Below are 14,972 nucleotides of genomic sequence, written 5' to 3'. Positions count from 1 at the left end.
GTAGAGTCCTACTTACAGTGGTGCCAGAGACCCAAAGACACAAGGCATAAAAATGGAGGCCAGCTTAGGACAAGCTTCTGTACGGCTCAGTTGGCAAAGCCAGCAGTCAAGCATGTCACTGGGGCCACAATACCACTTAGGCTGCTCACTGAGGTCTGTGAAAACCATTGAATGACTGGTTTAACGTTTATGTGTAAATACACCATCACTTGGGACATGCTGTTGATCAAGAAAAGGCTTGGGTGAATCTAGAGACTTTTCAACCCCTTTCAGCCTGCAAGTGTTCCAGCAACAACTAACCCTGACTGTGCTTTCTACTTTATCCATTGGCATGGTCCCAAGGCTCTTTTGCTTATGGGGATGGCCCTCAATAAGGACATGACACCTCCTGCACCAGCCACTCCCTATTAGCAACAACCAGCCCCCTCCCATGCCACCAAGACCTTCAGCCTCCATGGGACAGCAAGATGCCCAATGGCCAGTTTACACACAAGCTTTGAGTGGTGTTGGGTGGTGCTCTCTAAGGTCTTTTAGTTCCCTGAATATCTGTCCTCCCCTGCCATCCACTAACCATTGGCAGAATTGAGAAGCATCATTTAGGTACTTAAGCAATTATAAAGGCCCTATATTTGCTGTAATATAGTTTCTTTGTTTTAAATGCCATCTTGATCCACTTTCGAGGTCATGGCTAGGGGCCAGTCAGTTCTCATTCCTGCCCAGCTAATTGAGTCCACACCCTTACCATTTCTTTTATCAGGCTCTCACACCATGGGCTCCAATGCACCTGTTCTAATTGTCCCCGGGCCAGTTACTGGACCACTAAGGACAGACCCTCTGCCCTGGAGCCTGCAGAATTATTAAAACATCGAATCCACAGAGAACCCATGACACCTAGCTAACCCACTTGCCTACACAAGCTACCTCCTGCAGTTCCAACCTGCTGTTATCCTGTCCATGGGAACAACCTTCCCTGTGGCCTTGCCTGCTAGCCTGCCCTTGTTGGGAGCTACAAGCAACAAAGAGCTCTGCCTTCATCTATCCAAGGGTCGATGTGCTGTATCCTGCCATCAACAGAAACTTTAAATTTTATAAAGCACCTACCCCCCAAATCCATATTTGCAGAATTTGTTTATAATGACACACTGCATCTTTCTACTCTGGACACAACTAGGGCTTCCACCCTTGTCAATTTCTCCTGCAAATCCCAGAACCACTGTTACTCCAAAAGCTTATCAGCAGCTGGAGGATGCTACAAGCTTTCCCAGAGCTCCCAGGACCATCCAGCCCCGTGAGACTCCAAAAAGAGAGAAGGGACATGATGCTCAAACTGCCACCCTTCTGCCAGCCCCATCACCTTTCCTTTGTCAGAACCTGAGCTTTACCACAAGTCCTAACACACAGAGCTCTGAAGACTTTTCACTTTAGTTTAGTGACTTGCTGAAGAAGGACATAAGGTTGGAAATCGCTCTATACTCTGGACCCTGAATTATAGACATGGAATCTTTGCAGAGAACATGCAGAGAACCCAGCTTAGCTGTCATACATGCAGTTATGGTCTTAAATCTCAGCCTATGACCCAATATGTGCAATGAGTCTGCATTTCCATTGCCTTTCCACAAGCAGATATTGCCAAAGGCAAGTTTACATCTTGTTACTGATGGAACATTTAAATAGGTTCAGGCCTTCCCATGTAGCTCAGCTGGTAAAGAATCCACCTGCAATGCAGGAGACCCGGTTCAATTTCTGGATTGGGAAGATCCCCTTGAGAAGGGATAGGCTAACCACTCCAGTATTCTTGGGCTTCCCTGGTGGCTCAGCTGGTAAAGAATCTGCCTGTAATGTGGGAGATCTGGGTTCAATCCTTGGGTTGGGAAGATCCCCTGCAGAAGGGAAAGGCAACCCACTCCAATATTCTGGCCTGGAGAATTCCATAGATTGTACAGTCCATGAGGTCACAGAGAGTCGGACACGACTGATGGACTTCCACTTTCACCGATGAAACATTTAAATAGGTACTTTGCAGGTCAGTGGATATTTAGACACTAAGAAATCACTTGTGCAAAATATGAAAGACTTTCAAGTTTGTTTCTTTTCCATCCTTTAAGTCACAACAACCCTCTCGAAATTCTCACAGATCATGCAGTACTTTTTCAAAGATGTCCTAAGACGGTCTTTACTGAGGAAAGGCCACTAAAGCCAGTTAGAAACCAAGACACCCCACCTAAACCAAGAGAAAATTTCAAACAGTGCCATGCAGACTCTAAATTCTCGGGAGAAAGAACCACATATCTAAATGTTGTCAGGCTCCACAAAGACATCAAGAGGCAAATTAAACAGACTGTTAAAGTTTTATAGATGTCAAAAACGAAATCAAAAAGGTGAAGAGACTTTCTCAAGGTCACCAGTTAGTTGGTAGTAAAGCTAAAGCTAGAACTGAGATCCAAAGTTTACTAGGCCTGCAAGAGTCATAGATGCCCAGACCTTCAGGGTTTTTATGTATTATACAAAACTGTCAAGTATCTTTAAGTGTAACAAAATTTAAAACTGTGATATAAAAATTGGAGGAAAGAAACATGAAACATGAAAGAAAGTAATTGAATATACCAGATATGTTTTAAAATTATGGATCTCACAAATAGAGCCAATTGGATAATATTCAGTATTATTACTTGAGTATATTTTTCCCATTGTCTCTAGCCTACAATTTACTTAGTATACAAGGATTCCCTCCAAGTTCATTATCACTACGGAATTTTTAAAGCCACTGTTCTCTTCTTAGATCTTTTCTTTCTTACAATAATTTCCAACTAAATTAAGTATTTAAAAAACATAGTTCTGTGTATATATTACCATATCTTAAGATGCATAATGAATACAGGAGGGAAAAGATTTTAACATAGAAAACCACTTCCTACTAACATGAAAGTCTGTCAATTTAAATGAACTTCACAGTGTCCTAAAAACTTTCTCATCTGACTTAAATGACAAAATTTAGCCCCTCAAGAGTAACCTTTACTTCCAGACTCCATTCATAGTCCCAGGAGTTAATGTTAAATGTTTAAGATAATGTGAAAACATTATCTGGCCTCAGGAAGCTCAGAGGGGGTATCATGTTTTTATGAATTGCACTTGTAGAGCAATATTTCTTAAAAATAGTTCTTCACATCTAGCATTAAATGGTTACACATAATTTGTCCTTTTATTTGTAAAGTCAGCCTTATAAATGATACATTAAAAAAGCAAGTAAAATTATACTTCTTTTCACTAGATGTCTGAGAATGTTATCATCCATGCTATGATTCTACTAGTGAGTGAGTGATGGACGGAAATTTTCTCTAGATAATTAAAATCTAAAGCTCTGGGGTTTAAATAAATTATGTTTCCTAAAATAATATGTTCACGCTATATGCAGTATAAAAGTAAAATAATGAACTAGTTTCCTAGGTCTGTGTAACAAAGCACCACAACTAGGTGGCTTAAATCACAGAAATGTATTGTCTTAGAGTCCCAGAGGCTAGAAACCTGAAACAAAGGTGTTGGCAGGGTTACTCCCCGCTGAGGGCTGAGGGAGAATCTGCTCCAACCCTTCTCCTAATTTCTGGTGACCTCAGCATTCCTTGGCTTGTAGATGATGCTCTGTCTGTGTCTTCATAACATCACCCCTCTCTATTTGTCACATTTCCCCCTTCTGTAAGAACATAGTTCTGATGCTTCATCTCAGGTTAAGTATATGCAAAAAAAACCAAACCCACTATATCTCCAAATAAGGTTCCATTCACAGGAACCGGGAATGAAGACTCCAGTATATTCTTTGAGAGGGGGCAACATTCCACCTACATCAGGTACTAACTGTCGTGAAGTTCCTTAGCTCTGGCAAGCATCTACCTTCAAGTCTTTTGTGTGTGTGAGCTAAGTCACTCAGTCATGTCTGACTCTGCGACCCTATGGACTATAGACCACCAGACTCCTGTCCATGGAATTCTCCAGGCAAGATCACTGGAATGGGTTGCCATTACCTTCCCCAAGGGATCTTCCTGATCCAGGGATTCAATGCATGTCTCCTGCAGCGCCTGCCTTGCGGGCAGATTCTTTACCACTGAGCCACCGGGGAAGCCCTCAAATGTTTTACTTTACTACAACTAAAATTAGTAAAAAAGAAGGGTACTTTATGCCCCTATCCTGAAGCTGTTTATGAGGCCCTCAACCCTACTGGTGAACTGTTAATTGTACAGTAAAGTTTTTGAAGATGCAGAGTAAGAAAGTTTCAGCAACTTCTGCCAGCCCATTTGTGCTTAGCAGCTGCCTCTATCAATTTCCTCCTGGAGGCTAGTTTTCTACCCTCTAGTGCTGCAAATCCCCGTGACAAGCACAGAGGCGCAGGGGACTGGTAAAGTAGTCTTCAGTTCCTCAATGTGGTTCATTTAAAGGAGACTTGTCTCCTCGCATCATTTGTGAAATTACTAAGTTATAATAAGAAAGAAAGTCCAATTTAAATTCACATGGTATGCATGTAGCAAATATTTATTGAGTTCTTTTTATGCCAGGCACTGTTCTTGGCATTGAAGGAAATGGACAAAAATCCCTGCCCTTTATGAAGCTTATTTTCTACTAAGGGAGGGAGTAAAAAATAAACAAGATGTAAAATAGACAGCACGTTGGATGGTTATAAATGTTATACAAAATAGAGAAGAAAGGAAAATAGAAAGTGCCAGAAGGCAGCAGATTGCAACTTTAAATAGGTTCTTCAGAGAATATGAAACCGTGTAAAGAAAGGAAGGGGTATGGAGAATAAGGTAGCAAAAACAAGTAACAGGTGTCCTCGCTAGCTCCCAGGAAGGGGAAGATGGTTCTTTAAGTGGTGTGAAGCTAGAGGCAGATTAGTGAGTCAGGCCAGAGGGTGGCTTGGGTGGTCTGCCCATTCTCTTGGTGCTGCTCTGTGCAAGGATCATGGGCAGTACCCTGCATTTGTTCCTGGCACCTCCCTCAGAAGTGGCAGTTGATTTGGGGCCTTTTTGTATCTTATTGTTCATAATTTGCCCCAACTGCATATGTGTGCACTTATTTTTAGTGCCTTAGGCTTAGAGGTTAAAGCATCTGCCTCCAATGCGGGAGACCCATGTTCGATCCCTAGGTCAGGAAGATACCCTGGAGAAGGAAATGGTTACCCACTCCAGTATTCTTGCCTGGAGAATCCCATGGATGGAGAAGCCTGATAGGCTACAGTCCATGGGTTGCAAAGAGTTGGACACGACTGAGTGACTTCACTCTCTCACTCACTCACTCACAGTTTCTCTGTGTTTTGTTGCTCAAGGAATTGTTTGTCCAGGTGCAAGGGCAAGCACCCTGAGAAAGGGTCCCAGGTCCCAGGCTGTCTCATGAGGAGTGACAGAAAGATGTGCGGGCTGGCGATGCTGATTTAGACCCATAATGCATAGGTAGTATTTAGAGTCATGAGCCTGGAGACTTCCCCGATGGTCCAGTGGTTGATTCCACATTTCCACTGCAGTGGGTGTGGGTTCAATCCCCAGTTAGGGAACTCAGGTCCCACATGCTGTACAGCATGGCCAAAAAACAAACAAACAAACTCTATGAACTCTGAGTAGGAAAGTCCGCAATTCAGTTCAAAAAAGTAAGTAAATAAACATAAAGTCATGAGCCTGAATGAAACTATCAATGAGAGGGATGGAGGAGATGTCCAAAACCTAGCCTTGCAATGTGCCAATAAAGGGAAGTTGAAGAGGTGAAGGGGGACTGGCAGGTGGGACTGAGAATCAACTACAAGGCAGGAGGAAAGCCCGGAGAGCATGGTGTCCAGGAAGCCAAGTGAAGACTCATTCAAAATGAAGGAAGTGATTGACTGTCAAATGCACAGATATGGCCAGAGAACTGCAACTGACTGCTGGATCTAGCTAAAGAGAGGTCACCAATGGTCTTAACAAAGCAATTTCAAAGGAGTGGTAGGAAGAAAGCCTGACTATAGTAGCTTCATGAAAGAAAGCAAGGAGTGGAATGGAGACAGTAAATTCAGGAAATACTTTTTAGGAGTTTTGTTATGAAGTAGAGTAGAGAAGGAGAGCAGAACTTGAAAGAGATATTGAGTCAAGGCAGAGTCTTTTTTTCAACAGGGGAGATAAACAGCACTTTTATCTGCTGAGGGAGAGGACCAAATAGAAAGGGAAATTGCTCATGCAAGTCAGAAATTCCTGGAGTTCTTGAAGAGACAAAGCAGTAAAAATTACTAAATAGGTTGAGAAACTGGTTTGTTTTAGGTGCTGAAAAGTTTGTCTGTGGTCATTGTTATAAAAGCAGAGGGTATAGGTTGATGAGATGATGAGAATCTGAAAGTTCTTTTCTGATCACTGCCATTTTTTTTTCTAGTTAAGTAGAAATAAAGTCATCAGCTGATAATGAGGATGGGAAAAAATGTACTAGGAGTCTGGGGGGAAAGGTATGAGAGTGAGCAGGAAAGTTGAAATTGAGTGGACTAAGGAAGCATGGTATGGGCACATTTGAGATTCATGGTCATGACTTAAAATGAAACTTCTCAGTATGATTGTCTATTTTGTTCTGGTCACATTCACCTGCGTGGGTACAGATGCAGAAAGGTGAATATACCTAGGGTTGTGGTTTCACCAGGCAAGTACAAAGAAGTAATACAGGAGTCAGACACTGAGGCAAAAGACAAGGGAAAAAATGCAATCATTAATCATGGAATTTACTTAGTGTATTGGAGGAAAGAAAGAGCATAACGGGAGAGGGGCGAGAGAGAGTGTAGTTCCAGAGAAGTTGAAAACTTTCTGGAGTCATGCTACAGAGAAAAAAATGTTGGAAACATAGGACATGGTGGTAAGAAAATGGTATTTTTAAAATTAAGATGTGGAGGAGTTGAAATTAACAGTAATAATGACATCCAGGGTGGACCAGCGGAAGAAGACTAGAGGAAAAAACTCATAACCATAACATAAGCATAATCATTTCCTCGGAGGACCAAGGAAATCAGAGGCAAGAATATAGACAGCATCATCCTCATGGTTATAGACTTCACCAGAAAATATGACACAAGTAGTTTTGAAAGAGAGACAGTGAGGTAGAGGCTCAATCTTCAAGGATCCAGGAGAAATGATCTGAGGGTAGGGAGACTTCAACATGGAGAGATCATACATTTTTTAATCCAAGAGAATCAGATTCAAAGTAGAGGGGTTAGAGAACATTTTCCCCTCAGTATTCCACGTATTAAATAAGAAAGCCAAAAGAAGATAGACCAATGTTTCTTTTCTTAAAAGTCAATTTTATTAGAGTCAAAAAGAAAATATACTGATTATTCATCACAGCCAGAAGGGATGAAAAAAGTAATTGTGGAAAACAAAATAGGACCTGGACCAAGGAAATTAGCCTTGTTCCATAGCCCAGCCCTAGGCAAGGGTCAGAAATCCACATTATAAAATCCAAAAACATGAGGCAAGTCAGTCTGATCTGGATGACCGTCAATGACCTACCACACTGGGCCTTGGCACAGAAAGGAAGCAGACTCACCGAAGCATCAAAGGTTTGAGACCAGATTGATCCAAGATCCCACTCACTATGAGAAATTGAGGTCTTGGCATCTGTTCCCTGAGTTGGGGATGCTGAAGGCCATCCGGAAGCCCTCCAACCAGCTGTGGGCCCATGCTGGGGCTGCTGGCCACTGGCAGTGTTGAAGTTAACTAAATGATGTCCCGATCAGAAATAAATATGACCCACTCTCGTGTCAGAGAAAACTTCAAATGGGAAATAGCATGTGATGAATCTCACCCCAATTTGAATTTCAACAAGGCTCACTTTCAAACCTTTTGTGTTTCTCTGTCAGTTTTCTGTACACATTGATGCCTCAACACAGTCTATTTCCATAACAACACTGCTATGCACAATTGCAAAAGAGTGAGGAAAACATATTAGAACTGAATGTTCTCACAATCTCAATGAAAACTTCAGGGTGAGAGAAAATATAGAACCAGGCGCTTGTGAAGGTTTGTGCTCTCTTCCCCTAAAAGTTCCCTTTCAGGTCAAGAAACACACTCAGATATGCTTCAGGCTTTGAATGAAGAAGTAAACAACAATTTCATAATCTGAAGAGGAAGAGCATTAGACAACTATCTTGCAAAGAAAACAGTGAGTAAAAGATCCAAGTGCTCACTCCGGCATGAGAATGACTTTTCAGGACAAAGGAAGAAGGAAAACATGTGAAGTTGAATATTCAGTCTCCGATATATGGCCCCAGGTGGCGCAGTGGTAAAGAATCCCCCTGACAATGCAGGAGACATGGGAGATGCAGCTTCGATCCCTGGGTCCCGAAGATCCCCTGCAGGTGGAAATGGCAAACCACTGCAGAATTCTTGCCTGAAAAACTCCATGGACAAAGGAAGCCTGGAGGGTTACAGTCCATGGGGTTGCAAAGAGTCAGACATGACTGAGCACACACACACACGACCCCAAGATACTATGTCAGGGAGAGCTCTGGTAGTCTTTTTTTTTTTTTCTGTTTTGAAAGGAGTCATTTGAGGAGTAACTGAAAACCTCACTGCCATTTTGAAGCACTCAGTGGCAAATCTCATCAGAAGCCATAACCAGAGACTCCTATGTAATGTCCTTGGAGAACGAAAAAAAAACAATTTCTGGGGTAGCAAACTTGCTTTCCCAGTATTCAGAGAGCTCTAGAACTGGTAAATTTTCTGACTCCTAATAAAGAGCTCTAGAAAGACCATTCTCAAGTTATATGCAGTCAAATCTTAAACTGTACCTGATAATGTCCTAACAAGTTTGATAAATATTGGTTGCGGTGTTGACAATGTATTGTTGAGGCTAAGTATAGATTTTTATATTAATGTGGCTCAACAACAAAAATGAATGAAAAGCTCAGGACAGGGAGACACTGGAACCCTGATACACTGTTTCTGGGAAGGGAAAATGCTGCACCAGCCTTGGGAGACAGTTTGGTAGTTCCTTAAAAGTTTACACATGGAATTACCATGTGACTCAGCAGTTTGATTACTTGGTATAGACCCAAGAGTAATGAAAATATGTGCATGCATGCTCAGTTGTGTCTGACTCTTTGCAACCCCATAGAACCAGGCTCCTTTGTCCATGGAATTTTCCAGGCAAGAATACTGGAGTGGGTTGCCATTTCCTTCTCCAGGGGATCCTCCCAACCCAGAGATCGAACCCCTGTCTCTTGAGTCTCCTACATTCTCAGGGGGATTCTTTACCACTGTGTCATCTGGGAAGGCCAATGAAAACATACATTTCATGAAAACTTGTACATAAATGATCACAGCGGCATTATTCATGATGGCCAAAGATATGGAAACAACCTAAATGTCTACCAACAAATGAATAGTTAAAAAACTGGTATATCCATACAGAGCAATATTATATGCTACAACATGGATGAACCTTGAAAGCACTGATAAATTAAAGAGACAGTTATCAAAAATTACAGATTTTTATTCCATTTATATGAGATGTCCAGAACTGGCAAATCTATACAGACACAAAGTAGATTGGAGGTTGCCAGGTGCTAGGGGAGGTTGGGGAAAATTGGAGGTGACTATAATGGGCACAAGGTTTCTTTTGGGTTGATGAAAATATTCCATTTGTAATTATTATTGTAAAACTTGTGAATATACTAAAAATCATTGAGTCATAAACTTGAAATGGATGGACTGTGAATTATATCTCATTAAAACTATTATTTTGAAAAGCTGAGGACAAATATTAAGCCAGAATTAACATTTACCTTTATGAATATGCCAAATATTGCTTTTCTTTTTATTATATATGTCCATTTATTTTAATATGTTTTTTGTTCTTTTGTTTTTTTAACTGGAGTATGGTTGCTTTACAATGTTGTGTTAGTTACTGCTGTACATTAAGGTGGATCAGTCTCACATATACATATATCCCCTCTTCTTTGGATTTGCTTCCCATTTAGTTCACCACAGAGCACTGAGTAGAGTCCCCAGTGCTATACAGTAGGTTCTCATTAGTTATCTATTTTATACTTAGTTTTATATATATATACATGGGCTTCCCTGGTGGCTCAGATGGTAAAGAATCTGTCTGCAATGCAGGAGACCTGGGTTTGATCCCTCGGTTGGGAAGATCTCTGGAGGAGGGCATGGCAACCATTCCAGTATTCTTGCCTGGAGACCCCCATGGACAGAGGAGCTTGGTGGGCTACAGTCCATGGGGTCGCAGAGAGTCGGACACGACTGAGTGACTAAGTACAGCACGGCATAGCACAGAGTAATATATATAGAGAGAGACATATCTATATATCTGACAGTCCTCACCTGCCAATCCCTCCCTCCCACCCTTCCCCTTGGTATCCATATGTTTGTTCTCTATGTCTATGTCTCTATTTCTGCTTTGCAAATAAGTTCATCTGTATTGTTTTTCTAGATTCCACACATATGCATCAATATACAACATTTGTTTCGCTCTTTCTGATGTGGAATTCACAGATGACCAGTATCTAAAAAGTGATTCTTCATGATTTAAGGGTGCCTGTCCATTTTTCCCATGTTGCTTTATGTATAATATATAAAGTTGTGAAAAAAGAGAAGGGGGATGGCATGTTTGTTCTTATGAGGAGAAGAAATGTCCAGGAGCCAGAAAAGTAGCATCTGCTCCTGCTGCCTGTGACTAAAATTAATCCCTAATTTAGCTTTCAACTAAAATTATCATAATTGAAATAAAACTAACAAACTAGAAGTGACTTGCAATTTTCTCATCATTTAGGAGAGAAGGGGCCAAATGGTAACTTGAGGATAGTGATCTTCTTCCCTGCAGGGTGGCCTTATGGTATTAGGTGGATAAAGACCATTGATGGAGTTGTACTTCTTCCCAAGTCCTCCAAATCCATGATCAGTGAGTTTATATGGAGAAAACTCAAGGAGGCGATGGAAATGAGCATCTTGGGAATGCTCAGAACCTAGAGAATTATGTCATTTTTCTTTATTTGACTGTTCTTTGGTTCTTCCTTAAAGAGAGACTTTCACATGCATTCACACTCACTCACTCACTCACTCACACACACACACACACACACTACATCCATCCGTATGTGGATTACATATACCCATTTATGGACTACTATAGATATAAGATTATATACACACACACATACACACTGCTGCTGCATACACACTTCAGACACCCGTATGTAATGTGTGTGTGTGTGTGTATGTGTGTGTATAATCTTACAGCTACAGCAGTCCACAAGTACTGATTTAAGAAAACAAAACAGCACTTGCTACAAATATGTGCTCCAAATATGTGTTCAATACAAACTGTAAATATTAACACAATGATGATAATTTAAAAATATACAACCAGAAGCGAGCACTCCAGGGTTCTGGAAAGAAGCCAAGTGCTGAAGTTATGTCTGGTTTGCTCCTCGATAATGTCAACTCTTATTTTTCTCACAAAAGGAAAAAAAAAGGGAACATGGTCTTACTATAAAGAAAACCCACTGACTTCATACACAAGTTGGAAAAAGTCACATCTCTCTTGGGTATCTATGTCACCTATTCAGAGGACTTGCAAGCTTGCTATTGAAAATACAGAGGAAAAGAATATCCTCAGCTGAAAAGGTACCAAGTCTGTGAAAATACACATAATTGTATGATTAACACAGTCTTTTATAAACAAAATGGCATTTTCATTTGTTATATTGGTTGACAAGGAGAATCAAGTAAAAAGAAAAGATATTAATGCATACAAACGGGGAAATTACATTCTAAATTATATAAAGCTGTAATTTCACCATGAGCTTTGACACTTTCTGTATAGAAAGAGCTGTTGAATTTTTCTCATTTTTCATCTCTAAAAGGAGATATTATCAAAAACCTAAAAGTAAATAGTGGCAGTTATTGTTCTGAATGTAAAGAGAGTGTTTAAAGGCAAATTTTTGTACTTCAAGTAACAGATTCCTAGGTATCAGGTTAAATAATGTGTTATGTTTATCTTTATTTCTTCTGCAACTATTAATAATAATTGGCTATATTTTAACTTTTCTATTTGCACAGAAATGATGACGGTCTGTTTCTTTATAATGGCTTGGGTCATAACCAACCAATATCAGTTGTCAAGATCTTAGAGAAATATGTCTGAACTTCGCAAGAATAATTAATCTAAATCCTTTGTGCAGACACTGGGTGTAGTATGACATGAGTCACTGATTTTCTCCTTTACAGTTGATATATTCAGCAATAAGAAAAGCTTTTTGTTTAGTAGCAATTGTACTTTATTTTTTCCCCAAGGTCAAATACATTTAGGTGAGACTTGTTCATTCACAGATAGGCCTAATGCCAGGAATTAAATTGGAATTTAAGCATTTCTGATACACTCTGTTTTGTTGATACTGGTATGTTGATGTATTTTCTTTTTGCTTTTGTTGTCTAATGGATGTATTTATTATACTTTGAAGTATAGCATACATACAAAACAGTATGAAGGATATAAATGTAATTGCATAGTTTAAGGAACAGTAATAAAATAAAATACTTGCATCTGATTCTCAGACCAATAAGTAGAATATGCCCATACATCTCCAAATTATATTTACTACTTTCATATATAACCTTAAACAATTCATAGTTTGGTTTTACCTGTTTTTCTACTTTATTTAAATTGAATAATACGAACTATATTCTCTTCTGAGATATGTTTCTTTCAAGGTATATTTTTGAAAGTCATCCATGTTGATGAGTGTAGCTATTGTTCCTGATGCTGGCTTATTTTTCAAACAAATATCTACTTTTTCCAAAGACATATAGACTGATTTGCCTCTTTCAAATAGAATAAGCATTAACTGAATGGGTGCAGTCTGTTGAGTTACATAATTTCAAAGATGTGATGTATATAATTCTACATTTCTTTCTTTCTCCTCTTCCTCTACACCCCACCCTTACCTTCTCCCCACACACCCCCAAAACAGGCCATTTTTGCAGAGCTATTCTAGATTTTCTTATCTTGGAAAATTTAGAAGAAAAAAAAATTTAAAGGTATAGCACCAATATTCGGAAAACAGGTGGAGTCAACTGAGGAAATGCTGGTAACATTTTTGCTGCATAGTTCTTTCCTCCTGCTCAATCATGCCTCCAGAAATAGCTAGCAACAGCTGTATTTTTCCATCTGGGTTCTTACCTCCTAGTGACCACATCGCTAAAGGAGGGCTTGAAAGAAAGCACAAAGCTGGCCTCGAACTGCTATAAGAAGATAGGTTTGAGTTAGGGCAGAAGTAAATGAAATGCCGTCGTCTTAATAGAGGTTTCAGTTTAGGAAAATATCTTGATAGGTTACTCGATGGATTAGTTAGAACCTGAGACTGTGGATCTACTGAAGTGAAGTGGGATTTTTTTTCCCTATTGTTTAGCCCTAGAAATAATCAGAAATTTGGGGCATTAAGAGGAGAGTTGGGGAAAAGAGAGAAGCCAGAATGTTGATGTAAGCCTAGAGCAAAAGTTGGGGTGCAGGTAATCAGAAAAATGATTTCTGATGATGGGGTAGATGAATAATTTTTAAGAAAAGATATGGAAAATAATAACATTTAACTTATTTAACTTACTTTATCTTTAAAAGAATGCTAAAATAATCTAGTTAAGTTGCCTTGCCTTGCTGGATATAAATCTCTAGCAAAACATTTTTGTAAACAATAACTGCCTTATGTGAATGAGTTTCCTTGTGGAAATTAAGAAAGTGAATTTCATATCTGGATTGATGTGGTAAGAACAAAATAGCAAGGATGGCATGTGAATATGATCCATAAACAGCTAAACCTGTGAGAACAGGAGATTGAAGACAGAGGTGAACCGGGGCACCACAACTCTGCTCCAGCCCAGGATGGGTTTGGGATGTATGCTCAGTGGGCAGTGGTGATTCAAGTCCATCTTACCCGGAATTCAGGAGGCAAAGAGACTCCAGCCACCTGATGGGGTAGGATACGAATATGTTAACCTCTTTCTGGTTTCTATCTGGGAATATCATAAAATTAGGGGACAAAATAAGATTATGAACCATAATGTTGTATTTCTGTGACATAAGGGAAGACAGTAATAGGAGTGCAGAAATGAAATACATCAGCAAGCAGTAGAATGTTTGTAAGTATCACATGGGACAGGAAATGTGTATCACCTGGGAAGAACCTATGGCATTAGGAAGATGGGCAGAAAGAGAGGAGACCTTGTTGGAGCGATGAGCTAAGACATATAAATGAGAACTGACTAGGACTGGATGAAATCAGTGCTAAATGAAAGTATAAATAATATAAGGAAATTTAGAGGAAGGATGGGTAATTTTGTGTGACACTGAAAATCTCTCTAAAGAGGAAACTTTAGAGATTTTAAGAATTATAAGGATTTAAATGGGCAGACAGTAGAGGAGAATTTTTCTCACAAATTAATGGTTTAGTCGCTAAGTCATGTCCAACTCTTGTGACCCCCATGGACTGTAGCCCACCAGGCTCTTCTTTTCATGGGATTCTCCAGGCAAAAATCCTGGAGTGGGTTGCCATTTCCTTCTCCAGGGGATCTTCCCAAACCAGGAATCAAACCCAGGTCTCCTACTTTGCTGGTAGATTCTTTACCAACTGAACTAAGAGGGAAGCCCAAGATGCCAGATTAAATAAACTTCCTAAAAATGTTAAATACAAGTATTTTTTAATCTCTTATTTTAATTGGAGGCTAATTACTTTACAATATTGTGGTGGTTTTTTACCATATATTGACATGGATCAGACATGGGTGTAAATACAAATATTTTTTAAAAATCCATTCTAGTGCAGGCTGAGCTTGCAAGATGACAAGAAAATAAAGGAAACCCTTAAAAATAGCAGAAAGCTAGTACAAGAATCCAAGGTGGCAAGAAGGCTCTCAATTCAGCAACTATACAAAGGCACTTGCCCACTGCTGGTAACCTAGATAGAAAGCAATCTA

At 39.8% G+C, this 14,972-nt stretch overlaps 1 protein-coding gene across 1 annotated transcript in view; it reads right to left on the bottom strand.

Annotated features, from left to right (window-relative positions):
• HS6ST3 (heparan sulfate 6-O-sulfotransferase 3) overlaps positions 1-14,972 on the bottom strand; it is a 721,357-nt gene that overhangs the window by 468,578 nt on the left and 237,807 nt on the right. The gene's annotated exons all lie outside the window — the stretch shown is intronic.

The sequence above is a fragment of the Bos indicus genome, chromosome 12 (genome assembly GCF_029378745.1).
Source record: "Bos indicus isolate NIAB-ARS_2022 breed Sahiwal x Tharparkar chromosome 12, NIAB-ARS_B.indTharparkar_mat_pri_1.0, whole genome shotgun sequence".
NCBI classification, from domain to species: domain Eukaryota; kingdom Metazoa; phylum Chordata; class Mammalia; order Artiodactyla; family Bovidae; genus Bos; species Bos indicus.
The sequence above is the reverse complement of the archived record's forward strand: the minus strand, read 5'-3'. Positions and strand labels throughout refer to the sequence as shown.